The 10,201-nt window shown below is 50.6% G+C and overlaps 1 long non-coding RNA gene across 1 annotated transcript; it reads right to left on the bottom strand.

Moving 5' to 3' along the window:
* Positions 1 to 7,388: 7,388 nt before the first annotated feature.
* LOC132689255 (uncharacterized) lies at positions 7,389 to 10,171 on the bottom strand. Its single transcript, XR_009614936.3, has 3 exons — positions 9,986 to 10,171; positions 9,239 to 9,348; positions 7,389 to 8,836 (listed from the first exon to the last, which is right to left on the bottom strand). It is a non-coding gene; the product is annotated as an uncharacterized LOC132689255 (long non-coding RNA).
* Positions 10,172 to 10,201: the final 30 nt, after the last annotated feature.

The following is a 10,201-nucleotide window of genomic DNA, read 5'->3' as shown; positions in this document are numbered from 1 at the left end:
TGCTACTCATTTGCGTTTTGGCCCCGAGGATTTACACCATGTCTGACTATTCACCTATTTTTCCTTGAAGCACTTTTTTGGGTAAATTTTGCCTCATTATGTAAATGAAAAATCCAGTATCACTCACCCTATTTAAAAGGTGTATTAGTCAAGAAAGATTAGGCAATACAGCAAGAATAGTTGATCCCAAGAGCTCAACGACCTAACATAGCATAACCAATGTGGGGTGACAGAGGGCCCCCCACGCAGTGAGAGTCTCAGCAGAGGGAGTCATGCCATCTCCTAACAGGAAATGACAGAGCTGGACGGCCGCTCACAGGTTTCAAATCTTCCGCGCACAGCCCCATTGGCCACGGATAGTCACGTGGCCCTGCCTGCCGGCAAGGGGACCAGGAAATGTGGGGGTGCACCTGCATACTGGTAATCCGTAAATGTCTCTGCTGCTGTAACAACGCTGTGAGCCAGAACATGACAAAAGAAAAGAAATTAGCAAGCTTCATAAGTATGTGAAAGACGTTAGAGCAGCAAGCTGAGACGTTCTCCTGGATCCCAACAAAAGGACGAGGAGAGCAGTGAGAAGGCAATGATCGGCTCACAAGGGGACCCAGGGTTATGTAGGGTGTGTCCCTATCACAGCAAACCATCTTCGAGCAAAACCAAACCACGGAAAGAGTTTCTTTGAAGCCAAATAGAAACCCAGTGGGGATGAAGGATGTTTTAAGTAAGATGAGAATCCTCGGGCGTGCAACAGTGTCACTGTTGTGACAGATGGTACTTTCCAAAGAAGGTGACACCGGCTCTGACAGTGTGACAATGACAGACCTCTACAGAGAGGTGGAGGAGTTTCTATTCTGTGCCCTTGATTCTGAGTGGGCCCGTGATTACGACAGCACTGAACCCCATGACTTCCGAGGCAAGGTTAAGAAGGGGTGTTAACACCCCAGCAGCAATGAGCCCGCGTGGCCCCTACATCTTGGTTTCTAATACCATTCTCCAAAAAAAGGAACACGGCTCCTTGGAGAAATGGCTGATGCTGGCACCGGGGCAGGGAATACACGCAACGAGCCCGGAACATCTTCTAGTGCGAAAAGGTAAGCCAGTGCGCGCGTGCGCGCGCGTGCACACGCACACACGTACAGTGAATGATGGGGGAAGGAAAGGGTCACGAAGCCCTTCTGAAAGAGCTCCCAGTGGCCAAAGCTGGAGCAATTCAAGCCACAAAATAAATAACACACTGTTGGATGATACCCCAAGGTAGAAAATAAATAACCGTGGGTCAACACTGATATAAACCAACGATGGTATAAATAAATAAATAAATAAATAAATAAATAAATGGGGGGGGGGGGAATAGACACATCTCCCATGTAGAAGAATTCCACATAATTTATGCAGATGCTCTGCCCTCGAGGAGGTGGAGCGTAACTCCCCACTCCCTAAGTGCAGGCTGCACAGAGCTGGTGACTTCCTTCCAAAAAGTACCATGTAGAGAAAGGAAAGGACGAGTAATTTCACAGTGCGGATACCTAGCAAACGCCGCCACAGACAAGTGGTCAAGATCAACGTCGACAGTGACTGGTCGTGCTGATGGTACGTGCTCTTGATATGATGCGTTCAGAAGGGCCCTTCCCCTCTGTAGTCTTTGTCCCCCCAGCCCACACCCCAGCCCCATCATGAGAAAAACGTCAGAAAGAGCCCCACTGAGGGACATTCTGCCAGCGTTCTACTGCCTCGCTAGCACGCCTGGAAATTGTCAAAGCCATCCAAACAGGGAAAGTAAGAGAACCCGTCACAGCCAAGAGGCACTAAGGACGCACGACAGCTAAAGGTAATGCGGTATCCCGGATACCACATTCTATCCTAGGACAGAAAAATGACTTCAGGTGAAAAAACTACGAAAATCTGAATAAAGTATGGGCTTCAGTTATAAAGTTACGTGGATCCACAGTGGTTCATTCATTGCAACAAATGCATCACGCCAGCCTAAGCTAGTGTGGGAAACTGGGCGTGGGAACCGTGTTATCTCAGCGATTTTTTTTGTAAAGCTAAAACTATTCTAAAATCAAGTGTTTGGTTTTTTAAAAAAGCAATACAGCTTCCACCTGGTACTCTCTCTCTCTTAGGGCGCAGACCCCGGCTGCCTTGTGCTGACACAAGTCCAGCTCCCTGGTGCCATCCTGTTGAAAAGACCACACAGACAGACCACACGGATAGACAGAGATGCCCAGCGAGCCACAGCCCTTGCTGCCCGGCTGAGTCTTCCCAGTTGTCAGTCTTCCCGGCCCAGGGGCCAGATGTGTGCGAGGGGGCCTTTCAGATGTCCCAGCTCCTGGCCTTCTAGCAGGTTCAGTGGACACCGAGTGGAACATAGACAAGCCAGCCCCACTGAGCTGTGCTCAAATTGCAGAGTCATGCACAAAATAAGCGTTTTATGAAGTCCCTAAACACCGTGATGGCTCGTCACACGGCATTACTTAAATGGAACAACCGGTCTGCAACATCGACTTTGGTTATTGATCGATTTCCTCTCCACATCTGTCTTTAGCTCCGCTAGGGGCTGGGCAGTGGAAACAGAGATCCACAGAGCTGCTGGTGATCCACAGGTCCCTGCTCTTGAAGAACTCTCAGTTGAGTGGAAGAAGCTAAGCCCCACGGGAGTAAAAACGAATGACAACCACACTGGATCGTAGCGAACGGGTGAAGGCAGGACTTCAGAGGCGCAGAGAACAGGATGCATGACTCTGAGGGATCCCAGAGGGGAGAGACACGGGGAGAGAGAACAGCGTTTATTGAGCACCTAATATGCTTCACTGTTCTAAGTGGGGTACAGTATGTATATGAATTCATCCTCCCAGTTGACACCATGATGTCATTATAACCACGTTAGAGAGGAGGAAACTGAGGCACAGAGATATGAAGGGATTCATCAGGGCCCCACCAAGTGGCAGAGAGAGATGTGAAGGTCCTCTCGGTTTTCCTATCTATGATACGAAGGTATTGGATAAAACGCACACGAAGGGTCTTTGTGCCTCCAAGGCTTAGGTTATGTGTGGGTTTTGCCTGCCCGGCGTCTGTTCCCCTTCTTCCAGTAACAGAACCCCAGCTTCCATGAGCAGAACTGCCCCACCTCTACTCTCAGTCAGGAAGGGAAGCACACCCAGCCTCGGCCAGTCGCAATATCACATCCACCTTACGCGGTGATGGGCTCGGGCAAAAAGCACAGACACTCAAGCCAGACGAAAGAGAGTCTCCTGAGGGCCTTTTGCCAGAATTCTTAGGAAAGAAGCACTCTGTTTTCCCTGGAGTTGCCAAGGATGTAAATTTGGAGCTGTCAGGGGCTGTCATAAGAAGAAAGTCTGCCTGGAAGTAAAACCAATTCAGAGGAAGAGGGAGGCCAAGCACTGATGCAAGATCATCCGAGCACCTAGGTCCAGCCTTGCCTGAAGCCGGAGAGATCAATCCTTGGAATTTTCTGTCGCACGATTCAATAAATGTGATCCTTTGAATGGGATCTCCGTAATTTATAACCAAAAGATGTCGCATACAATTCGATGGCAATGATATGTGCTAGGGTTGGTGGCCTTATTTTTATTCCCCTTATTAGTGCCAAGTTCCCTGAGGATATAAAATGTGCCTTTTTCCTCTTTGTACCCTTACCCCCAGCCCCATTGGTGTCTATCAGTGCCTGGCACATAGGAGGGCTCAGGAAAATATTTGTGGCCTTGCACTGATGGGCAGCACAGATTACTTTCACTCCAAGGTCCTCTGGCTCTTCGGCTAGATGGAAGCCCCCCGGAGGTCCGAGGTACCTGAGCTTTGGTGTGGTTCCTAAGGAACACAATGGTCTGAGCAATTAGCTTCTGGCAGTTTCTCCAATGAGCCACGAGTAGAGGATTGGGACATGAGTACGATAGCACGCCAACCGTGTTTAAGAGCGTGGGCTTTGAGGTCGGACTTACCTGGGACCATATCTTTCCCCACATTTTACCGGCTGTGTGATCTTGGGCAGGTTCCTGCCTGAGCTCCCATCTCCTCCGCTTTAAACTGGAGTTTTAGTATCTTTATCTTCAGGACCACAAGTGAAGATAAAATGATATATAGCGCCCGGCTGAAGGTTAACCCTCAAGAAATGGCAGCTATTGTCCAGAACAATCCTAATCCCGATCCTAATCCTGACGATGATGATGGTGTTACAGTCCCCCCTTCCCAGTCCCCTTGGAAAATCGGCTACGCGTGAGGACAGGACACACTGTTCTCTTCTTCCTCCTCCTTCTTTGGAAGGATTAGCACACGAGGCTGGGAGCGCCTCCCAGAAACCACCCGCAGCTGGGGGCCAGCAGGGCGGAGGATGCCAGGCTGAGGTGTCTTTGCAGCAGGGGCCAGGGTGGCAGGGAACGGAAGGATCTGGAAGGATCGGAGCTCGGGCTGCGGCCCAGCGGGCCAAGCTTTCTCCCTCCCCTGCTTTCATTCTGAACTGAAATTCCCACAGCAAGGAGAGAAGCGGGGCTCCAAGGTCCCCTGTGCGTTCAGGCTTGAGGAGCCTGCTGGGCACCGGAGGTGGAAAAACAGGGGGCCCTGGGCCCGGAGGCAGCAAACCCAGGACGGGAGAGCAGGCCGCCCCAGGTGGCGCACCCACACTTTGGGAACTTTGCCGGAAGCCACCACCGTAGTGTCCCCTGCCCTGCCCGCCCTCCTGCTGATGGGCCGTTTTCCACGCCTGGAATACCCTCTCCCCACGGCAAGGTGTCTGTTCTTCTTCCCAGCATCTGGCTGAGCCACTCTGGAGCTTAGCAGCACACAATAACCATTATACGGTGCTTGTGGGTTCTGGGGGGTGGGGAACGGCATGTCTGTGCTCCACGATGCCCAGGGGTCAGCTGGGAAGGCTCCTATCTCTGGGGCTAGAATCTTCCCGAGGCTTGTTCACCCAGTGCCCAGTGTCTGGGCAGGGAGGACTCCAAGACGAGGCCCCGGGGCGGTCAGATTTCTTACATAACAGCCCCAGGCTCCTGCGAGGTCCCGGTGAACAAAGCAGAAGCCGGATCGCCGTCTGTGACCCAGCCCCAAAGTTCCACAGAGTCCCCCCTGCCTTATTCTGTCAGCCGAGGAGGTCACAAGCCCACAGACTCAAACAGGAGAGAATTTCTGCCTCGAAATGCCCCCCCTACACACACACACACACACACACACACACACACACACACACACGTGCGCGCGCGCGCATGCTCGAGCCTCCTGCGCTAGGACTTAAAGTTCCTCTCACCAAGTGCTGGATTCTCTTTGCTCACCCACCTGAGATCTGTCTCACCGCAGGACATACTTTGGCCAGTACGATGTGACTCGATTGGGGCAATAGAAATGATTTGTGCCGTTTATGAGTCTAAGGCTCAAGAGACTCAAAGTTCCCCTCCCCTCTCTTGGAATCCTGCCACGGTCACGTGAACAAGCCCCAGGCTAGCCTCCTGCATGATGAGTGACCACTGGTACCTTTATCTCCATTGCCCCGGCCAACAGCCAGCTGACCAGCAGACATGTGAGCGAGGCCACCTTCACACGAGCAAGCCCCACGCAGACCAACGGGGTCGGACTCAGACGACCAAACCATCCAGATGCTCAGTAGTCTTACTGTTGTGAGCTACTCAGGTCGGGGATGGCTTGTTACGCAGCATTATTCGTGCTAATGGCTGACTGGTGCAAGCACTTAGCCCAGGGCCCGCTTGGAATATGTGCCCAAATGCATTATTTGCAACACGAACAGAGCAACTAAACAAAACCCTTTGGCTTTCAAGGGTTTAAGAGAAAAGCCTCCTGGGACTCGCGGAGGAAGAGAAGGTAGTGGTGTTTCGTCTGTAAGGGAGCAAAGCTTGAGTCTGTCTTGAGCAGGATCTTTGGGCTGGCTGTGGCCCGGGCAATCCAAAGACGTACTGGCGGAGGAGGGTCTGTGCAACAGCAAGAGAGAGGACCCAGCCTGGCCAGGAGCCTCTGGGCTTCTCCCTCAGGTCAGCTTTATGCAGCTTCTGGAACCCTCCACCACCTGCCTCACCCACCGTTGCAGACATCTGTGAGCCCCGGAGCTGCCTTTCGCAGAATGTAGTCATCATCTGCTTCTGAGTTGTCTGGAAAGCTAGTGAAAATGCAGAATCCTGGGCCTGGCTCCAGAATTGCTACAGGGAAAACTCCAGGGGTGGCGGCCAAGAACCTGTATTTCAAGAAGTTCCACACTGCCCTGGGGACCTGGGGACACAGAACAGGAAGGGGCACCTGTGCCGATAGATTGGCACATACGGATCCTGGAACAGGCTCCGGAATAGAGGCGACGACTGCAACTGGGGTCAAATGTCTCTTCTGTGGCCAAGCTAAATGTTGTTTTCCCGTTTAGAGTTTTGTTTGTATGTGTGTGTTTTCAATAAATCTGATCATTAAGCCACAAATGTTCCCAGCACACTTGGATATATTTAAATTGCAGGCCGCTGATCAAATGGAGAAAATTCACAAACACAGGACATAAATGGTGCCTTTTGTTTGTTCCCTGCCTTTCTGCGGCACTCAGTTGGTTCTGTCAGCTTCACAGCCAATTCCAAGGCTGCCTGGGATGAGGGGAGGTGGGGGAGGGGTGGGGGCTGACAAAGAGACGACAGGAAGTGAAGCCCCCTGGTGAAAGACTGTGGTTCTTTTCTTTTATGAAAACGTCTCATTGGCGCCTGTAATTCATCTCAACAAGCCAGTTTTGAAAACACAAGTTGGCAAAAGGGATGTTTGTCTCTGCCTGATCTGGTGGCATTCCCTACTTGATGTTATGGGCCACAATCGCATTCCTGATCATCATGAAAGAGAATCAGAGGGTCCCGCGTTCCCATCTCTTTTGACCTATGCTGTGGAGACTGTTTGGGCTCCTAGAGGCCCGGGGTCCCGCCTGGGGTCCTGTGGTCTCTGCCCATCCACCGACTAACAAAAAAATAAAAGCGGAAATAGTAAGGGAAGACTTATTTGCAAGGAGATGGCAATGGGGAGGGGTCTACTGTCCTAAAGAGAAAGCTGTGACCATAATGACGGGGTTTGGGGGCGATGGGGGTTCGGAGCTGACAGCCGAGAAAGAATTCTTGAAGACGTCTTTGGTGCAAAAAGGTGATTTTATTAGAGCACGGGGACAGGACCCGTGGGCAGAAAGAGCTGCACTGGGGTTGTGAAAAGTGACTGATTATATATATACCTTCTGGTTGGCAGGGGGTTAGGGACAGTGTAAGTCTCTAAGGAATTTTGGAAGCAAGGTTTCCAGGACCTTGAGGGGCTAGCTAGGAAAACATCTTTTTTTTTTTTTTTTTTTTTTCCCCCAACGCTTTTATTTTTTATTTTTGGGACAGAGAGAGACAGAGCATGAACGGGGGAAGGTCCGAGAGAGAGGGAGACACAGAATCGGAAACAGGCTCCAGGCTCCGAGCCATCAGCCCAGAGCCTGACGCGGGGCTCGAACTCACGGACCGCGAGATCGTGACCTGGCTGAAGTCGGACGCTTAACCGACTGCGCCACCCAGGTGCCCCTATGAAAACATCTTTTATTACTGCTTAGTAAAACCTCAGTCATGAGGCCCTTCAGATGTGTATCAGGGGCCGTTAAGTCTGGAATATGACTGTTAACATATATCTTGGGGGGGGGGGGCAGTGGTACAGATAAAGGAGGTTTGCAAAGGAATTAAAAAAAATTTTTTTTTAATGTTTTATTTACTTTTGAGAGAGAGAAAGACAGAGTATGAGTGGGGGAGGGGCAGAGAGCGAGGGAGACACAGAATCCGAAGCAGGCTCCAGGCACTGAGCTGTCAGCACAGAGCCCGACGTGGGGTTCAAATTCATGAGCTGTGAGATCATGACCTGAACCAAAGTTGGACACTTAATTGACTGAGCCACCCAGGCACCCCGAAATTTTTATGTGTTTAAGGAGACTCACAGGATCCTGGGGGGGGGGGGGTCAGGATAATATTAAGCCAAGATTCTCTTTTGCTCCTACCAAAGTGTCATCATTGTCAAGGCAGCTGAGCTCCTAGAGGAAGGTCACTCTGTTTCAAGGACTTGTTAATGGCTGTAGGCAGTAAGGGAATTTAATTTTTCATTTGCCTTGTTTCCCACACCACCATGGCAAGCACTTAAACCCCCTTACATCTTGATGAGGGTGATATTCGGGCTCCAGGAAATAGAATCTATAGGTTTCTGGAGATTAGGCTATGGAAAAGATTGCCTTTTTCTTGCAGTTTACGAAGTTATCCGTAAACTGAAGGAGATTCCTGTCCTGCAAGATTGTGATCTCTATCAGTTAACTACTTGCTTTCTTTCCTTTCCCCTATTCTTGGGCAGGCAGGAGTGTTGGAGGAATACCACACATATCCCACCTGGTGGAGGGGGTGCTGTTAGCCTGTACTTTGCCCCTGGCTTGGCCCACGCTCCCTCATCAATAAGGTTTGCGAGCATCATCAGGGTTGGGCAAAAAGATTTTTCTTTTATAGGCTGCAGAAAAGAACTAGAAAGTGGGATCAAAGAATAGCATAACGGGACAGGGGATCAGAGAACATTCTGTCCTCTTTGCAAGAAGGACCGTCTGCTGGCTTAGGCTGGGCGTGGACCAAAGTTCAGGGGCTGGAGGAAGGAGAGAATTTAACGAAATTTGGCTGACAAGCATTTTGCTCTGATTGATTACTGGGGACAAGCAGTTCAGCTAATCACTCACGAGGCAAAGAGTGGGAATTTGGAGGGTCTGTGCCCGGCCTTGTCGGAGGTAAACACGGGCAGCATCCACGAGCCTTCTGGAAGTCACATGGAAAAGGGGTTCCTTGCAGCAAGCTGTTTTCTGGAACACAAAAGGGTGAGGGAAATTCCTTCAACCTTCACTGTTTTCCAGAGACACGGGGCTCAGACAAAATTCAATGCCGTCACCACTCGACTGGGGGGTGGAAATTATAATAGTTAATCTAGGATTTTAATATTTTTAAATGCTTTGAAAGCTCAAGGTGTGTAGTCAATGCTCAATAAATATCTGTTAATCTCTCTTCCCTGCAAGACCCTTGAGGGCAGGAGGTGAGTTCATTTGGTATGTTTTCCACAATGTTAGCCAACTACCTAGAACCCACAGATCTGCTGAATTGGCCCTGAGCAACCCTCAGTTTCCTTGTCTATAAGACATTATAATCTCCACCTAACAGGAGTGTTAACATAATTAACATCGAGGAGTTCTCAGAGCCCCAGAGAATACCTGACACATCCCTGGTGACCAGTGACAAGGCTCTTCTCAGTCCTCTTTCTGACTAAGCCTTGACCTTGGGCGCTGTCCTTGGCTTGCTGGGTCCAGTTTTAGCAAGAATCCTGTTGGATTAAGCAGAAATCCCCTACCCTTGGTATCTGACCCGATTTCTTATCCTCTACCCTTGACTATCTTATCACCCTGGCCTGCCGGCAGCAAAAATCCTGGGTGGTTGGTTTAGCAGAATTCCCCTTATCCCTGACGCTTCCTCTTAAAAATTTCCCATCCACTGACCTAGACCCTGCTCCTTGGCTATGAATCTGCACTTGCCTTTGTCATATTTGGAGTCCAGCAGTACCTCTCTCTATCACAGACCCCCACTGCAGCGGCAGGTAGCCTGCCTTACCACCTTTAACGGTTGTCATGAGTAACTTTTTTCTTTGATAGCAGGAAATGATTCCCTTCCCTTTCCTCCTCGGACTCCAGACCCACTATGAGCAGGACTTTCTACCACCTCTGTACAATGCTTCAAAAGTCCTGAATCCCTGGAAGCCACGGGCAGTGTGCTCCAAACCAAAACCCGCAGTGATGCCCACACCACTCAGGGTCGGGGCCGCGGCGGCAGGAGTGAGGATTCTGGCTGCCCTCGAAACCCAGGATTTCCTCACTCCTGCGGGCCGTGGATGCAAAAATTTAGGAGCTGTGACTTTCCCAAAGTACAAGGATTCGGCCCCTTTATTTCGCTGGGCACTGGCTGACCTCCCTGTAAACTAGGTAAACGAATCCTCTTAGTTGTACGGTTTCGATGAAATGGTGGATGCGAAGCTGATTAGCACACTAAGTTATCCTTGCTGAGGAAGTCGCAGGCGTCACCCACGTGGGAATCGAAAACCAGGAAAAGATCCCTCACTTGCGGGTCGCTTCTACCCTACGGCCTTGTAAACACGACGGGGCGGGGCCACGGCATCGATCACT

The sequence above is a fragment of the Panthera onca genome, chromosome E3 (genome assembly GCF_046562875.1).
Source record: "Panthera onca isolate mPanOnc1 chromosome E3, mPanOnc1 haplotype 2, whole genome shotgun sequence".
Lineage (NCBI taxonomy): Eukaryota > Metazoa > Chordata > Mammalia > Carnivora > Felidae > Panthera > Panthera onca.
This window is presented reverse-complemented; position numbering and strand designations above follow the sequence as displayed.